This window comes from Diceros bicornis, chromosome 1 (genome assembly GCF_020826845.1).
Source record: "Diceros bicornis minor isolate mBicDic1 chromosome 1, mDicBic1.mat.cur, whole genome shotgun sequence".
NCBI lineage: Eukaryota > Metazoa > Chordata > Mammalia > Perissodactyla > Rhinocerotidae > Diceros > Diceros bicornis.
This window is the reverse complement of record NC_080740.1, coordinates 37,745,020-37,763,856: the sequence shown is the minus strand read 5'-3', so window position 1 is coordinate 37,763,856 and position 18,837 is coordinate 37,745,020. Positions and strand designations below refer to the sequence as shown.

The window sequence follows — 18,837 nt, the reverse complement described above, 5'->3', positions numbered from 1 at the left end:
AATCTTGATAAATTAGGTGTAAAACAAGAGTAAATGGGCTTGCAGAGAACTATTGGAATTTTCCCCCTAATGCAATGCATGACCTTGAGTGAATTTGGGGAGTCTTTATTTTGGGGTCTTCATTTTGGCTGCTCTGATGACTTCGTGATTTATCTCTTGGGTCACAGCAGAATCTCCAATTTGTGACTATCCATCTTGATTTTTCCCTGACAGTGGGAATAATGTATTGATAGTGTACCTTTTCATTTTCTAAAGTGTTCCAGATAGAATAATAGAATAAATGGTCACCCTACCGATGAGTGATAGCATCAACATGATTAAACACTGTACTAATTTCTTCTCCAAGTGATGTATATATCAGGATTATACTCGGGTTCACAAAAAATTAAAAAGAGAACATGAAAATATATGGTAGACTTCTATTCTGAAGATTTCTAGATTTGTCTGCCCAACAGAAAACTAAGATGAAAGGAGGAAAACTAATGTTAAGTACCTACTGTTTACTTTGCTATATAGTAGATAAATTCACATTTACCAAACTTGTTTAATTCTCAAGAAAGATGTAATTCCCTTTTATGTAAATGGAGTCTCCAAGAATTAGCTCACGAACCTCAGAGATGACAGAAGGAAAGAAAAAAGTTTTGTACCACAAATGGACTATATCAGATTCTTTCATCCCATTTGCAACCACAAGGTGTGTCAGTATGATACAGCCAGCTAGAGTACCTCTTTCTGGTAACATTCTCCTCACACTTGGTCAAGGGGCAAAGGTAGGGTAGAAAAATAAAGTTTTAATTTAATTCTGAAATATTTGGAAAGCCTTGATTTGGAGGAAGTGCTGAATATTATACCATAGCTTTAGTTAATTGTAAACCCTACCCAACTAATTACTGCTCTAGTTTCTAAGGTCTGTGGTCTTGAAGAACATTTTTGAGCATGTAACCGATCAAAGGAATGGAAAATCATGGGGAAAAATGATTGAACCATTATGGGAGTATCTGAAAATACAAGCCTTCATTTTAACAAATGAAGGTTTAGAGCACAAAATGCTAGGGTTCTGAGGAATATAAGACAGCACCCAGTCCCTCCATAATCATTTTTTAAAATTTATTTATATATTAGGGCTTAAGTAAGCCATTTTGGAATTTGTACATTGTTTTTTCCCTGTGTTTTTTCATTTCTGTTTTCTTTTTCTTACCTTCGTATAAGTTACTTTAACATTTTTTGGAATTCCATTTTGATTTATTTAGCATTTTTGAATGTATCTTTCTATATAGGTTTTTTTGTGGTTGTTCTAGTTATCACATTACACCTGCATAAATTATCATGGTCTCCTGGTATCAACATTTTACCAGTTCAAGTGAAGTGTAAAAACCTTATTTTCCTTTACTCTCTCCAATTTATAACATAATTATCCTAAACATTTCCTCTGTAAACATCGAAAACCATATAAGACAATGTTATAACTTTTGCTTCAATGGTCAAACATAATTTAGGAGCTCGAGAGAAGGAAAGTCTATCGTATTTACCCGTATTTTTACTCTTTCTGTTGTTCTTCTTGCCTGCTTGATGTTCCAAGAGATCTTTTTCTATCATTCCCTTTCTGTTTCAAGAACTTCTTGTAGCCATTTTTTAGGGTAGTTCTGGTGACAAATTCTCTTAGTTTTCCTTCATCTAAGACTGTCTTGATTTCCCTGTCATTTCTGAAGGATATTTTTGCTGAATGTAGGATTCTGTGTTGACAGTTCTTTTAGCATTTGAGAAATGTTAGTCACTTCCTTCTGCCCTCCATGGTTTCTGATGAGAAATCTAATGTCAGTCAAATTGTTTTTCTCTTATTGGTGAGGTGTCATTTCTCTCTGGTTGTTCTCTTGTCTTTAGTTTTCAGAAGTTCGTGTAATCTGTGTCTTGGTGGGGATTTCTTTAGATTTATCCTATTTAGAATTCATGCTGCCTCTTCAATATGTAGGTGTATGTCTCTTGCCAAAATTGGGAAATTTTTCAGCCATTATTCTTCAAATACTTTTTCATTCCTATCCTCTTTTTCCTCTCCTTCCAGGACTCCAACAATATGAATTTTAGATATTTTGTTATAGTCTCATCAGTCCCTGAGGCTCTGTTCATTTTTTTTTCAGTCTATTTTCTCTGTAGATCAAGTTAGTAATTTCTATTGTTCTATCTTCAAGTTCACTTATTCCTTCCTCTTTCCTCTTCATTGGGCTGTTGAGCCTATCAATTGAGTTTTTTATTTTGGTTATTGTATCTTTCAGCTCTAAAATTTCCATTTGGTCTTCTTTATATTTTCTTCTTTTTCTTTTTCTTTTTTTTTTTTTGATGAGACTTTTTGTTTTTTTCCATTTGTTTCAAGTATGTTTGTAAATCTCATTGAAGCAATTTGATGATAGCTGTTTTAAAATCCTTGTCAGATAATTCTAACAACATTTGTGTCATCTCAGTTTTGACACGTTTCTCATTCAAGTTGAGATTTTCCTGTTTTTTTGTTATGAAGAGTGATTTTTTTAATTGTATCTAGACATTTTGGGTATTATGCTATAAGATAATACATAGCATATAAAAAAATCTGGATCTTTTTGAAGTCTTCTGTTTCAACAGGCCCCTGACATCATGCCAGCAGGGAAAAGGGGGTGCTGCCCTGATACTGCCACATAGGGTTGGAGGTGTAGGTTCCTAATTCAGCCTCCACTGACACACCCAGGAGGCTCCCCACTCGGCCTTTGCTGACAGCAGTTGGGGTGGGGTTACAGCTACCCCATAGTGTTTGGCTGGAGTTGGGTGGTTATCATCAAAAACTCTCTATCTTGCGGACCTACTCGATGGCACGGCGGTTAAGTGCCCGTGCTCTGCTTCGGGGGCCTGGAGTTCGCAGGAACTCAGGCACGCACCTACACCCTGCTTGTCAAGCAAAGCTGTGGCGCCATCCCATATAATGCAGAGGAAGATGGGCACGGATGTTAGCCCACGGCCAGTCTTCCTCAGCAAAAAGAAGAGAATTGACATTGGATGGTAGCTCAGGGCTGATCTTCCTCACACACGCACACAAAAAAATTATCTTGCTAGGCTGACCCTTTCTTGGTCCTTTGACTAGAGAACAGATTTTTCTTGGTGCTTTTTTTTATCTGTGCCTGTTGGTGTTTCTGGGTTCCAGCCTTCTCCACCACCCACTCCAGGATATATAAAGCAAAAGAAAATCCAGAGAATTCACTACCATGTTGTTTCTAAGGTTCCAAGGTCCTTACCTGGTGTGTTTTCTCCTCTCAACCTTTCAGAGTGTTCTTATGCTTGTTTTATATACAGTGTACAGGGATCTAGCTGTACCTACAGGAAGAAGTAGAAGTACGTCTACTCTATCTTCCAGTCATAATTTTGAACTCTTTTGATGTGCCCTCAGGGTCCAAATATTTTGAAATAACTGAGCTCCAGAAAATTCTATAACAGAGTGGGTATGTGGATCCCTGGTTCAACTGGTTCCATCAACTATTCACTTGAATTTGAGTTGTCATTTGTGACTGGGGATATTAATTTAGGAGCAAATTTACATTAACTCAGTTACTTTGGTCAAATTTGCTTTTCCAAATTGCATTCTGCCAGGTTACTTTTGGCCAATTTCTTTCTTTTCCCAAATCATATGTAACTCTTCAAGCTAAGTCTCTAGTCTCTAACCTCCTGAGTGAGGATTTACTTTTTTCCTAATTGGTGAGATAATTTCAGAAAAGTTTGCTTTGGGTTTAGAAGTGAAACTGCTTCCTCTAATCTCAAAGCTCATTTCAAATATGGGCTCCATTTATAGAGTTTACCTATGAGGTGTCTTTGCTGAGTAAATTTCGGGGTGTTGCAAGTCCTCTTTCATAAGTCTTTCTATCAATGATGTGGGTCCTAAAGTAAGGCAGCTCCAAGTTGAGGACCTAGAATATGTGCCTGGATGGGGCTTCTAGAGTGATGGCTTTGGCAAAAGGGATTGGGGAAGACCCCAGGTGATGAGGGGGCTAGGGGATGACAAGAAAAGGGAGGGAAGAGTGTGCTCTAAGGGGTGAGAGAGCAGAATGGTGTGATCAAAGCCCCAAGGCTAGAGAAAGAAGGCCACCAAAGGTGACATATTCCTGAAAGTGAGTCAACATGAGTGACCTTGCCTATCAGGGTGGAGAAAGCCAGATATTTTGTCCTGTATCATGATATGAAGATAAACTATGATAGGAATTGCAAACTCAGATGTCAACAGGGGCCACGGTGATGACATGGTTATAAAAAATATTTCCCTTTCTTCTTAGCTCTACTATAATAAAATCAATAACTCTAGCATGATTATAATTAACGAAACCCTCCAATAGCTTCCCATCTTACCTAGTAAATGACAAACTCCTGTCGATAGTCTATAGGACCCTATACCATCTCTATCTGGGTATCTCTCTGATATCATATTTTATGTACTCTGCTCCAAGCCAGATTAGCTTTTGATTGAAGATATTGGGCAACCTCCCTTACTCAGAATCTTCCCCTGGACTGTTGCCTCTGGCTAGAATGTTCTTTCCTGGGATGTATATAGTCGTGTGTCACTTAGGGATACGTTCCGAGAAATGTGTCGTTAGAAAATTTTGTCCTTGTGCAAACATCATAGAGTGTACTAAAGGAGAACAAAGTTTGCTACCCCAAAATATGTCTCTTTACATGAAGATTATTTTAGGCTGATTATTTTTCAGGAACAAAAGACTCAGAAAGTTTTCTTATTGCTTCTCTCTTAACTGCCTAAAAGAATTCAGATTAAAATACCTGTCTCAGGAAGTGAACTATCACCTTAGCATAACATGAACTAAGTGGCAGACAGAGAGGAACCCAGAAAAGCCTGTTTGTTGCCTCCCCTCTGTGTTCTTCTATTTCTGTGTGGCCAAACACTTGTTTTCTAAACATTTGCTCCTTTTCACCTACCTGTGAATTGCCTTCCCTCCCATTGAAGTCCTTGACTCTCTTCACTCCCAACATCTTCATTTGTCTTTAGCTGAGGATGGTATTTAAGGTGAGGGCTTCAGCCATTTTGGTGAGTCTCTTCTGGGTTTTCCTAGGTTTCTGCCATGTATACATCTTATTAAACTTATGTTTATTTTTCTCCTACTAATCTGTCATGTCAATTTAATTCTTAGACGAACCAGAAGAACCTAAAAGGGGAGAGGAAAATTTCTTCCTCCCTTACAGTACTTATACAAACCTAGATAGCATAGCCTACTACACATCTAGGCTATATGGTACTAATCTTATGGGACCACCATTGTATATGTTGTCCGTCATTGACCGAAACATCATTATGCAGTGCATGACTCATTCTCTCACCCATTCGGGTGAGTGGCCTAAAACAAAACATAGCTGCAAGCTAGATCCAGCCTGTGGCCAGCCAGTTTGCCAGAGATGCTGAGATTCTATGTTTTTCTCTTGGGAAACACATGTATCTAGCGTGGTTCTTTGGCTACACTGGCCCTTTGAGACTTGACCCCAGATTTTGTGTATTCACTAACTTGAGGTTATTGAGTCATGTGGAGACCATGATAGGAGGCCATAATTTATGGACTTGATAGTGCTTCTCTGACCTGGGACCCTTGGCAGGAGTCAACTGTAAGGGGTTGACCCTTCCATAGCAAGGTTGGGTTCTGGGAGGGTGAAAGGACATATTGGCACATCTTCTCCAATGGACTGGAACTGGCAGGACAGTTGTCATAAGTCTACTTGGGATGCTTACTTGGGATACTTCTGTCTGGTCCCCCATCACTCCACCAGATAAGCAGACTGAGAGTCAGACAGGCTTCTATCATTTCTGTGTGGGTGGTCCAGCTGGTTTCTTAGCTGCTCCAGGTGGCCTCCTAACAGGGCCTTGCAGTGAGATTTCCAGGAAGCCAGGAATACAGGGATCCTTTGTATTCTCTGATCTGAGAAGGAGGGAAAACTGCAGGACTGGTTTGGACATTAAGCCCTGTTTTTTTATTTTTACCTTTCCCTTTTATCAAAGGTAGAAAAAGGGGAAAAGAGGTCACTATGGCTCTAGAGGGTAGCAGTGTCATCTGTGGTAGCTGCAGAGGAAAAGTCAATAGAAGAAGGTCAACTTAGGCAAAGATAGGGAATGGTGGCCTTGTGAGACCTTCAGTCCCTTGGCTGAGATGCTGGCAGTTGTGTGGGGCCATGTGAGGGCCACGTGAGGAGAGCTGTCCTTTGGGTATTGGCAGGGGATGTCACTGCAGCAAAGGCAGCAAATGGGAGACTCACATGGTAGCCAAGACGGCTGGTTTCAGGGTGCATGTGGAACACCCCCTCCAGGCTCCTCAAACAATTTGGAGTGAATTTGAAGCTGCCAGGCTTCTGCAGAGCAAGTATAGACAGATCCAGAAAAATACTCCTTTGTCATCAGTACTATGCCTCTATCCTTTAAAATGGAAATAACTTTGTTTTTTCTCTCATTATAATAGTAGCGCATGCTTGTAAAAATTTCAGAAAATTTAGAAAAGTATGAAGAAGAATATAAAAGTCATTTGAGCTTCCACCGCGTGAAAATAGCCACTGTTAACTTTTGAATAATAGCTTCCCGGATTTTTAAATATCCAGGGAACCAGGGGATGTTTTACACATGCCTCATTATAAATACACACATATGCATGTACATAGACACATACACATATTACATCAGCGTAAATACACATGTCTAATGATACAGAGAAAATCTTATTCTGTTACCCTCCACTCAGGGCTGGATGTTGGCTGGCACCAGCGATTCCCAGGAATCAGGCAGGAGAGACTGAAGAGCTATTGAGCTGGGAATCTAAGTGATCACCACCGTGCTCCTTAAACCTTCAATCAAGTCAGCAAAAACTCCCAATAGGCTTACTGGGAATGGATTTGTTGGGAAAGGACTAAGTTTTACATCTCAGTTTTATGAGGTGAAACAAGACCAGACCACAGGGGTACAGAAGTGCAGAGGCAGACGGAAACATGAAGTAAACCTCAGGAGAGAGTGTGGAACTCTCGGAGGTGTTGGAGTTGGTGTTAATCTAATCCAGCTTTCACCAGATCCAAAGCCAATTCAACCCCAATGGGGACCTTACCTGCTATCTGGCTTGCTCTCTTGCTCTCTCTCTCTGTATATTTATATATTAATACATATATATGTATATATTAATAATAGATATATGTCTATCTATATAATTTTAAAAGAAATTATAAGTCGTGTTGTGTGATGTGTTTTTTAAAAGAGAAATTATTATATAAATTGTTATATAATGTGATTTCTTTTTCACTTAACAGCATATCTTAACTTTCTGTGTCAACAAAAACATACCCAGATCCTGATTTTTTTAATAGCAGCATGATATTCTACTATATGAATGAGTCCTAATATATTTAACTCTTCCATGATTGAACATTTAGATTATTTCAGTTTTTCACTATTATAAACAATGCCACAATAAATGTTTTACACATATATTGATTTATATTTTTCTAATAACTTTCTAGGATAAATTCCTAGAATTAAGATTGCTGGGTCATAGACTATGTCCGTTTTAAAGGTTTTGTGGTAAGAATTACCAAAGTGTCCTTCACAAAAATGGTAGCAATTATTCTCCCACTAATCCTGCATGAGGGCTCATTTTCCTATATGCTTGCTGTCATTGGATGTAATGATTCTTACATATTTTTGGCAATCTGTTAGCTGAGAAATTGTAGATCTTTTTAAAAAATTTTTTACTTATCTGATTATAGCAAGAATGTATTTCCTCCTTTTTGAATTTAATGACTGTATAAATATAAATTCTTTATCACATGTATTTAAATGTTCTTTCAGTTTTTTTTTTTTTTTTGCTGAGGAGGATTCACACTGAGTTAACATCTGTGCCAATCTTCCTCTATTTTGTACGTGGGTTGCTGCCACAGCATGGCCTCCAATGAGCGATGTAGGTCCACGCCCCAGAACCAAACCCGGGCTGCTGAAGTGGAGCATGCCAAACTTAACCACTAGGCCACGGGGCCAGCCCCTGTTCTTTCAATTTTTTATTTTGACATTGCTTTATTGCATTTTTTTGGTAATATAAAAGTTTTTCCTGTTTCCTTTTTGAACAAACACATATAATCTTGTGACTCGTGATTCTGCCTTTGGGTCACACTACAAGACCTTTTTTCACCCAAAGAATATAAAATTATTCACATATTCCACATTTTTTCTAACACTTCTATAGTTTGATATTTTACTTAAAATTTTAAATATACCTGATGTATTTTCTTCCTAGAAGGTTAAGGCAATGATTTAACTTTATTTTTTTTGCAAACAGCCAGCCAGTTGTCCCAAAACCATCATCCCCTCTGATTTGAAGTATCTAATTTATGACAATCTCATTTTGACCTCGGACTAGTGGAGACTGAGAAGCGTAAGAAACACATATGGAAGCTAGCTGTCCACAGCTAATGCTACCCTTATTATATCAAAGTTTTGCATTCCAGGGGCTGCGCTCTACACTAACCCCACTGTAATACATGCTTGCTATTTTTATTATACCCTAGTAGCCTTGCATAATTTTGAGCATACTACCCTTATAGTCTGTTCACTAAGTAGCCAGAAGGTCATGCCCAATTTTATTTCTGAAGACCAAACAGTTTTGTGATAAACCATTTAAAAATGAAAAAATTATGAGAGACCTACATTGTTTGTCTACACTAGACTTAAAAAAAAAAAAAAAGAATTCACTTTCCGTTTCTTCCAAGCCTTAGAGAAATTTTCTCTTTTGTAGCAACTTGTAAAAGACAATAAGCTGGCAGCAGCTTTTCATGACACTGTTTCTGCTCTTGCCAGCCAGCAGTTCAGAACTGCTCCTAAGCACCTTGGATTTGATTTTAGGCTGGGAACTATACAGGAATCTCCATTAACTTGGGCCTCTGGGTTTGACATGCGATGGAGAGTTCTCTTTGCTTGGATTTCAAGACTCTTAGTAATGTCAACCACAAGACTCCAGTGAAAAGAAGAGCCTTCCATCTGAACACTGTTTATTAACTTGTTTTATTCTGTCACACACTAAAATTATTTACCCAGAAGCTAAGTACCGAACAATCTTTTTTGCGAACTCGTGATTATACGCTACTTTATATTACAGTTATTTGTGTATTTAGCTCCCTTATTAAATTATGTACTCCTTGAGGGCAGAGCCTTTGTCCTGCACATATTTGTCTCCTCCTGGGGCACCTAGTGCAGAGGTGGGGACACAGAAAGGCAGTGTTCTTAATACAGGCTTTAGCTTTAGGCAGAATGGGCGTAGAAACCTGACTCCACTACCAATTAACTGTATGACTGTAGGCGAGTTGCTTAACCCCTTAGAGCCTTAATTACTTATCTGCAAAATGGGGATCATATTCTCTCTCTTCCTTCTTCCCTTTCCTTCCTTCCTTCCTTCCTTTAACAAATACTTACTGAACGCCTACTCAGTGCCAGACACCATGGGATACAAGATAAAATAATTGAATAACATAGGAATGGTCTTTGTTCTCCTGGAACTGTTTTAAGGTTAAGAAGCATAACAAGAATGAGTATGGTGACAGAATATATTGTGAGATAGATAGATTATAGATAGATAGATAATAGATGAGAGATGGATAGGATTGGGTAGATATTGTTTAATATATGAGTGCTCACAAGGAGAGGCAAAGGGAATGTGATGCTTCTTAAAAAGTATGGTTGATCACCAATGAAAGAGAAAGAAAAACAAAGAAAAGAGACAAGAAAGAAATGAAAAGGAAATAGGAGATGTGGATGCAAAAGAAAATTAAAAGAGAAAGAAGAAAAAGCAGAAGCAAAGAACAGGCAGGAGTTTAAGCTAGTAGGTGAGTTAAGGTATACCCAGAATATCATCAGGACATAAAACCGTCGCTAAATTCAAGCTGGAAGTAGAGTTAGCAAGTCTCACAGTGCTCTCAGCTCACTCCTTGCTGGATCTTGTGAGCCACCTTTCCTGTCCTTCTGGCTTAGAGTTTAGTGATGGATTGCGAAGGGGCAGGAGAAACCAAGGATAACTCAGAGGCGGAGAGCTTGTGTGACTGGAGTAATGATGACACCTTTCATGGAAATAGAAAAGCTAGGCATAGAAATTAGTTAGGTCTCGGCCGGCCCCGTGGCTTAGCAGTTAAGTGCGCGCGCTCCGCTGCTGGCGGCGCGGGTTCGGATCCCGGGCGCGCCCCGACGCATTGCTTCTCCTCAGCCATGCTGAGGCCACGTCCCACATACAGCAACTAGAAGGATGTGCAGCTATGACCTACAACTATCTACTGGGGCTTTGGGGGAAAAATAAATGAAAACAAATAAAAAATTAAAAAAAAAAAGAAATTAGGTCTCGAGTTTGGTTTAAAACTTAAGTTTCAGGCGTGAGCGGATTATCTGGGTGGGGATAACTAATAGCTGACGGGAGGTTGGAATGTAAATTGGGGTTAAAAGTCCCTTTGGAAATACACATGTGAAGAATGCACATTGAAGCCATGAAATTGGATAATTCCTGAGGGAAAGGACAGAGACAAGGATAAGCCAAAGAGTAAATACTGATTCTGAGGATCAGCACCTGAGTGGTAATCAGGTTCCTTCAGGTGGCGAGAGGAGGAAGAGCTGCAGTGACAGGAAACGGGAGTTGCCTGTGGAAGAAGAGCCCAGAGTATGGTGTCAGGGAGCTCAAGAGAACAAAATTTCAAGAAAAGAATGGCAGGATGAGGACAAAGATTAAAGGTGGGGACAAAGGAAAGAGCGATTGGGTTTGAGGATAAGATCAATGGTGACATTTAGGAACCGTTTCAGTGAAGTGGGAGAAACGGACGTCAGCTGGCGAGGGAAGAGTGACCCATCATGAGTGACGGTATTGATGAGCGTCCTCTAGCATGGGCATCACCTGGGGCTCATTAGAAGTGTAGATCTCAGGCCCTTCCTGAATCAGAACCTGCATTCTATCACCATTCCCCAGGTGATTCACATGCACAATAATGTTTGAGAAGCTGCAGGGTACTTATTCAGGGGGAAAGGTAGGGAAAGAAAGCTGACGGTGGTATCTTGAGATGACAGCACAGGGTAAATCAGGGTTTTTCAGAACAGGGGAGATGTGCACAGGTTTTTTTGTCAGAAAGGAAGGGACAGGAGGAAAATGCTCAAAAGGAGAAGAGAGCTGATGAAGAAGGGAAGTGGATGGAACCAGGAGTCGGAGGAGAGAAGTTCCTGCTTCAGCAGGAAGGAAGGATGTGGGGAGCGGAGAGGGAGGTGCAGCGCACACCTGTATACTGCGCAGCCTTGAGGACAGGGGCTGGTCTCCATTATCTATTTTTGGACCATCCTAAGACACTGCTGCACCTTAGTAATGATTCATGGAAGGAAACAGGTGAGCAAGGTGAACCTTAGCAAAAGCATAATTATCCCTTGCTATTGTTGTGACTTCTGGGGCACTGGAAAGAAACTCTTACCCAAAGTTGTTTCCTCAATCTCTAAAAAGTTTTTTTCTTATTAAATGGCTTTATTGCATCTTAAGTAATATTTTTAAATAATATCTCTCTCACGTGTGGTTTTCTTAAAGTGGAAGGTCACAATAAAATTAAGTTTTCCTGAAATACTATGAATTTAGTATTCAAGCTATGTGCATGGGCCAGTAGTTATTTGTAAATTTGTTTTACAGGTAAAACCAAAAAAAAATGAGAAGGGATACAGGCTAAAAAAGAACTCTGAAGAGTTTTTTATGGAATTATTAAAATAGGGTTTCATTTATTTTTTCTTTCGCTAAGCCCAGTTCTACTACATAATTAAAGCATATGCTTTTTCAGGCTATCACAAGAAAATATTTGCGAAGTGCCTCTACTGATGCAAGGGGTGTAACAAAAAGGTATGTGAGTTAACAGAACAATCTGCAGGCCAGATGCTGCTGCTTCATGTTTGATTTTCAAAAGAAAACCACAAAAACCTTTCATTGTAAAAATGATTGGCCTCCTTTGAAAAATTTGCTCAAGAGGAGAAACATGTCCTAGAATTTGTAGAGGAGAGAGTCTTCCTTCCCTTGACCTTCTTTCCCTCATGCTCTTAAAATCTGAAGCGATCTTTTGAACCAGAACTTTGTTAAAGAGAAAGAAAAAAGTTTGTGTCTTCCCTTTGGCCCACATGTTGATACAGGGGGCAGAAGGGTGGGAGAGAGTATGTTATGGGAACTGTGTGCCGAGCAGTAGGGAGGAGAAGTTGCTCAAGTGAAGGAAAAGTACAGAAAATGGAGATTTTGCATAGGAAAGAGAAATTTCTCTTGTTTCACAAGTTTTCTTAGGGTCACCCTAAAATGTTTTCCTTCAATTCATGTGAGTTTAGTATTCAAGTTACATGAATCGCCCAGTAGTTACTTGCAAACTTGTTTTAAAAATAGTTCTAATTTTTTTCCATGGTTTTCATTTTTACTAACATTAAAGTTCAATTTTTCAATACCCCTCTTGGAGTCAAGATTGAAAATATGTTTCACCCCCTCCCTTTCTTTTTTTTTTTCCCCAACTGATTGTGAAATAAAGCAAAAACATAATGTACTCTGTACCCTAGGCAGGGTTTTCATCCAGTGCAAATATAATAAGTTGATTGAAACATATCCAGAACCTTACATCGTTTGTCAAACAGATACTCATGCCATGTCTTCTGCTTCAAAGTGAGTGCTGCCAGCAATTTTCATTTTACAACAAAACTGGTTTCATGCAATTTCACAGCTGAGATTTTTGCATAAGTTGACGTTGAGAAATCTTAACTTGTTCTCACCTACTTGGCTTCATAAAATCTTATAATTTAGGCAGTTAGTTGCAGAAACAAAAATCCACCTAAAGATGGAAAGTATAAGTGATAGTTGCTATGGTAATGCACCTTTGCATCTCCTGGCTGTGTTGGGAAAGGTGTTCTGTCATCGCCTCACAGACGAATCTGTCAGTGCTGCCTGCCACCACAGATCTCTTCCTCAGGATGGTTTCAGTAAATGGAATGAGCATCTCACCTAAGTGGAAAATTCCTGTCCTTGACATGTGCCAGCAGGTAGGTGGGGTTTCAAAGGCCTGAGACTGCTTGTTGTATTGAAATTCTGCTGAGAGAGAAAAAAATCGTGCCTTGCACATTCTGGAATTTATTTCTTTTGCTCCAAGAAAAGGACTAGTTGAAGGTTAGAACACATGTGGACTAGGACAGCAGGGTTTTAACAAAATTCTGGTAATTCAGTCACTGTGCAAGAGAACAGCCCAATGGTATCTATCTCCCCTAGCTTTAAGCAACTAAGTACCATTTCTGGGGTCCGGAGTCAAGGCCTTCCTTGCCTCACTAGTAGAGTGACTTCACTGTGGTCTGGTGAGCAGACCATCTCCTTGCAGTAGCCACCAAGCCTCTGAGTTACTGCTTGGAGGGAGGGTGGCAGTATTTGAAGTCTCTCTTAAGGAATCCAGCCACAGTCTGCAAACTCAAATGCTTCCAGGGGACAGACAGGTGATGTAATTGAGCAAGGCAGGCAGATGGAGACTCACAGAACTGGAGAACTCTTGCTCAATATAAAGGCCCTGGCTTGGTTTCCCGTGCCAGCCCCTCTTAGCTCCATCTAGTTGTTGTCATACAGGAATGTGGCTCCATGTCGCCAGATCTTTGCATTTGTCAAGAAGCCTGATATTTATGTGAAATCTATTCATTAGAAACTATTGGCAACAAATTCATAAAATATTTCAAACACTTTGTCAAGTGTTTGCTCAATTCTTTGCTCAAATGTCACCTTCTTAGTTAGAATTTCCCTGACCACCCTATTTTAAATGACACCTCCTGTGCCACTTTGGCACTTCCTTATTCCCTTTCTCTGCTTTGTCTTTCTCCATAGCACTGACTGCTGTCCAATACTGAGAGCAGAAACTTTCATCTGATTTCTCCTCTTCTGGATGTCCAGCATCAAGAACAGTTTTGGCCCACAGAAGGTACTCAAGAATGTTGTTGAATATGTGCAGGTGTGATACACAGAGACAGGATTAGGGTAAGGCGAGGGAGGCACCTGAGGTGCACAATGTAAGCAGGCGCTGAGCTTATATGGCCACGGGCGAGAGCACCTCCTTAAATTTTGTGTCCTCAGATACCGTCTTCTCCTCACCATAGTCGCTGCCATACTAATGCAATTGCCGTAGTGGTCTCGGACATAATCCAGAGGCAGGGTGAGAAAGCGGGAAAGAGAGAGCAAGAGAGAGGGAAACAGTACGGCTGGCATTGACCAAGAATGGCGCAGTTCAGTTAGAATGCAAATCTTCTGGGGAATGGGAATTTGAGTTTATGCTCTCTGTTGCATTTTTACATGGAAAAATGTTAAACATGATGAGCTTTATGAAAATTTTCTATCAGCAGGGAGAAACAGAGCTGACTTCAAGTCTAGGAACAGGATGAGGGTTGAGGGTATCTCTTTATTGAAAACCACTAAACTGTAGAAGAAATTGAAAAGACAATTAATGTCTATGGAAGAGATATTATAAACTATTTTCAAATTGAAGTCAAAACAAAAGTTTCGAGCCGGCCCCGTGGCTTAGCGTTTGGGTGCGCGCACTCCGCTACTGGCGGCCCGGGGTTCGGATCCCAGGCACGCACCGAAGCACCGCTTCTCTGGCCATGCTGAGGCCGTGTCCCACATACAGCAGCTAGAAGGAAGTGCAGCTATGACATACAACTATCTACTGGGGCTTTGGGGGAAAAAAAGGAGGAGGATTGGCAATAGATGTTAGCTCAGAGCCGGTCTTCCTCAGCAAAAAGAGGAGGATTAGCATGGATGTTAGCTCAGGGCTGATCTTCCTCACAAAAAAAAAAAAAAGTTCAAAGTCTCCATTAAAAAAAAAAAGTTTGAATGAAAAGTAATAATTATAAGAAATTTTTCAGGTGCTGTAACAAGGACCAGCAAACATTTTTTATGTATAGTTTTACTGGCTGAAAGGAATATCACTCTGCACTCATACCCACCAAAGTGACAATGAGCTGTAAAGTAGAGGATTAATGTAGTGGAAAATGTTATAGATTGTTAAACAAGAAATTTGGACCAAGGTTCTGAGGTATGATAGCTATCAGGGCATAATGGGAATAATGAGGCAGATCAAAATATAAACTGTTCAAGGAATTATTGGAAAACTGGTTTCTCAAGCGGAGTTGCAGTGGGAGGGATCTATCAGGGGAATGTCTAAAGAACCCACAATAGTCCTTGTGGGAGAATCAGCTTTAAGCATCTGCCATGCCAGATAGCATGAAGCCCTTTAGAATGACACTAGTCAAGAAAGAACTTTCTGTACTCCTCTACCCACTTCCCTCTGGCCCCAGGGGCCTAGGAGCCTTGCTTAGCAGGTTGAGAGAGAGAGAAAGGCCCACCACCACTCTTCCTTGAAGCCTGCTCTTGCTAGGGGAGGGATAGATTCAACATTAAGTCAAAGAAATATTTCTGCATATTACATGGGCCTGGACATTCTCATTATTGACTGGAGACTGTTTTGTGACATAAAGTGATCTAGAATGGTCTATTTCTAAAAGTGAGCAGAAAAGTCATGGAACATGCTGGATTTCATTCAGGGGAAGGGGAAACTAAACAAATTTTAAAGAGAGAGAGAGAGGCAAAGTTCAAGCTTCCTTTTGATCACATCTCGTGGATATGCTTGTTCAATGTACCAATTACTGAGAGCTAAAGCAGACCCTGCAACAATCCTATGGCCTGTCTCTGCAATTATTGTTAAATTATCTAGAAAATCTGCTCTTATGAAGAATAACTAGTAAGAACAGCTTAGTAAGAGTGAAAAGAAAAGACGATCAGGTATAGTCTTAGGTGTGTTTGTATGGCTGTGTAGCAACTGAGAGTTAAAGAAGTTTTTTAGTTCAGGCTGCTGTAACAGAATACCATCGCTGGAGTGGTTTAAATAACAAAGATTTATCTTTCAGTACTGGAGGCTGGGAAATCCAAGATCAAGGCACCAGCAGATCTGGTATCTGGTGACGGCAGATGGGTCTCTACTAGTTGTATCCTTAACTGGTGGAGAAAGCAGAGAAGAAGCAAAGTCTCTCCTGTCTCTTCGTAAAAGGGCATGAATCCCATCATAGGGTTCCACTCTCATGATCTAATTACCTCCCAAAGGCTCCATCTCCTCGTACCATCACATTGGGGATTAGGGTTTCACACATGAGTTTTGAGGGAACACAAAAATTCAGCCTATAGTAAGAAATGAAGGAGCTCAGAGTAAAGGTCTTGGAAGGAAGAATGGAGCCAACTAGTCCTGGGGAGCTTAGTAGTGGGGTTTATCCCTTCTGTGAGAATTTACCCCTCACAAGTTACAAACGATGAGATTCTCCCTTGCAAAATGAAATCCATCCTCTTTATTCATACCTTTCAATCAGATGTTGTAAAATGAGATATTGAAGCACAATTAACAAACTCCAATAAGTGAGATAACTAGTAATGCATGGTTGAAGAAGGTAAAGAAATGGAAGGAATATAATCGTGTAAGATAGTGAGATGTCCCCCTATGGCTCTGACTATCTCAGTTTCCTCATCTGCAAAATATATGGATGTTAATACTGCTTTTAGGATTGTTGTATGGATTAAATGAGAACATACATGTAAATAAAGTGTCTTATACAATGTTGGGCCATAGCCCACACCCAATAAATGAGAAATATTGTCATTAAAGTAAATGCTAGAAGGCTCACCATCTGCGTTGGGGAAAAAAATCATTTGCATCATTATATTATTTATCTCTGTTGTCATCATTATTGTGCAATGACAGGCTTATGAACATTCTTGCAGAAAATGTATATTGGAATGAATGTATTTATTTAGTGTAATTTGCTTGCCTAACATGAATAACAGAGGGAAGCACATGACAGAAGACATGTATAACAGTCGGGGAAAGACCTTCATGCATACCTTCCTAGAAAATTACCTCTTCAATTTTATTTTTGAAATATGTTTGGAGGGTTTCAATAATAACTTCAAAATTCCTTAAAAAGGTTAGGAGAGCTGTTCTAAATTTGAATGATTTTTTTCGTAGCTTCTCTGTCTTTAAAAGGGAAAACGCTAGTTTATTTTACGGTGATGGAGACACACTAAAGTAACAACTCCTAATGCAAACCGTTCATGATTTTCTTTTGTCTTAATGCCATCTTGGTAAATGTTGTCAGACCTGACAAACCAAATTGGGCTGATTTCCCAGAGTCACAGAGGGTGATGTGAGAATTTTTTTAATTTTCAGGAGTTTCAGTCAGATATAGCTTAAGTTGTGGCTAATATAAAACAGGTATCATCAATCCATGTGCCAATATGGTGAGAAGCATTGTATGCCATCAGCCAATAAGAATGGATGATCAGATTCCGGCCCTTTCTTAACCAGTAAAAAGTTGTAATCCTTGATAGTCGTTACATAAATTATCATATAGGTAGATATTTGAAGACTGACATTAGACTGTTCATGTATGTAACATGTCTATACTTAAGTCCTTGATTTTCAATATGCTGTCCCTTTGTACACCTGAACTGCTTTTGTAACTGCAGGCCCTCCAGGACCAGTTCAACTGACCCTATCTTTTAACAACAGAGTGATTAAGAATTATCTTTCAGAAAATTTGCAAAGTCACATAGCCAAAGCATGCACAGAAGAAGAAATCTAGACCTGAAATGACTGTGGAACCAAAGATTCTCCTCCCCACGGAACCAGAGGACCAGGACACAACTGGAACTTAAAAGTTGACTCTTATCAGAAGTGAAGGGTCCCTCATTCAGGAAGATCCAGTGTTAAAATTCCTTCCCCACCTTACCATAAATGTTTAGAACATTACCATAAATGCTTGAAGGCCACCAATCAAAACCTGTCCTGCCAGCATTTCTATGTGTCAGCCTATTCCCTCTAACCTCTTAAATTTTGCCCCAAATCCTGAATTGGGGAGACAGATCCGATGGCACCCGCCCCCCGTCTTCCTGCACATCTATCTTGCAGAATAAAGCTGATCTCTTTTCCAAAAAGCAGATGCCATAATTAATTGGCTTGTTTATGCACATCGGGTAGGAGAACCCCATTTTTGTGTGGTAACATTTTGGAGACTGTTCTGCCTCCCTAGAGCTCAGGTTCCAGATCCCTCAGTGAGGTGCTGGTGCACTTGTGAGCCCAGTGTGGGGAGCCTGATGATGGGAGAGCGGGATGTACAATTTTGGAATTTTGCTTCTTACTACTCAAAATGTATCTTGATTGTAGTGGTAGTTGTGAGTGTATATTGCTAAAAAACAAAATTCAACTGAGTAAATTTGAAGATCTTATTGGCTTCATTGAGAATTCATGAATAGGGCAGCATCCCATCTAGCAAGTAGAGAGATAGCCTGAGGAGGTGTACAAAATGGGAGGTTTTTGTAGGCAGAAGGGTGGGGTGAGGAAGTCATTATCAAAAAAGAAAGGATTGTTTCAGGCAAGATTACCTTCTCGTGGGAAAGGGAAGGCAGGGGTCTTATCATACAGATGACCTCACTAGTGCTAATTGGGAAACTTCAGATGGATTGTTTAAAGGCCACATTCCTCAGAGAGGTTGCAACTGTAATTAAGTCTTGATTTGCTGTCCTGGGGACAAGTTATTCCATTTGGGGCATGTTATTTCTTTTTTAACAATACATATCTGTCAAAACTCACTGAACCTTACACTTAAAAAGGGTGCACTTAATTATAATTATACCTTGATTTAATTATACCTCAATAAAATTGATTTAAATAATTATGCTCCAATCAGATTATTAAAAAGGTATAATTGACATTAAAAAAAACTCAAAACAAAGAAAAAACCCTTCAGTGGCT

The 18,837-nt window shown here is 39.7% G+C and overlaps 1 long non-coding RNA gene across 1 annotated transcript in view; it reads left to right on the top strand.

Moving 5' to 3' along the window:
- LOC131404342 (uncharacterized) overlaps window positions 1-17,564 on the top strand; it is a 38,812-nt gene extending 21,248 nt beyond the window's left edge. Inside the window, exons 2-3 of the long non-coding RNA XR_009219778.1 lie at window positions 13,872-13,965; window positions 17,553-17,564. This is a non-coding gene — a long non-coding RNA (uncharacterized LOC131404342). The remainder of the gene's footprint in view (window positions 1-13,871; window positions 13,966-17,552) is intronic.
- Window positions 17,565-18,837: the final 1,273 nt, after the last annotated feature.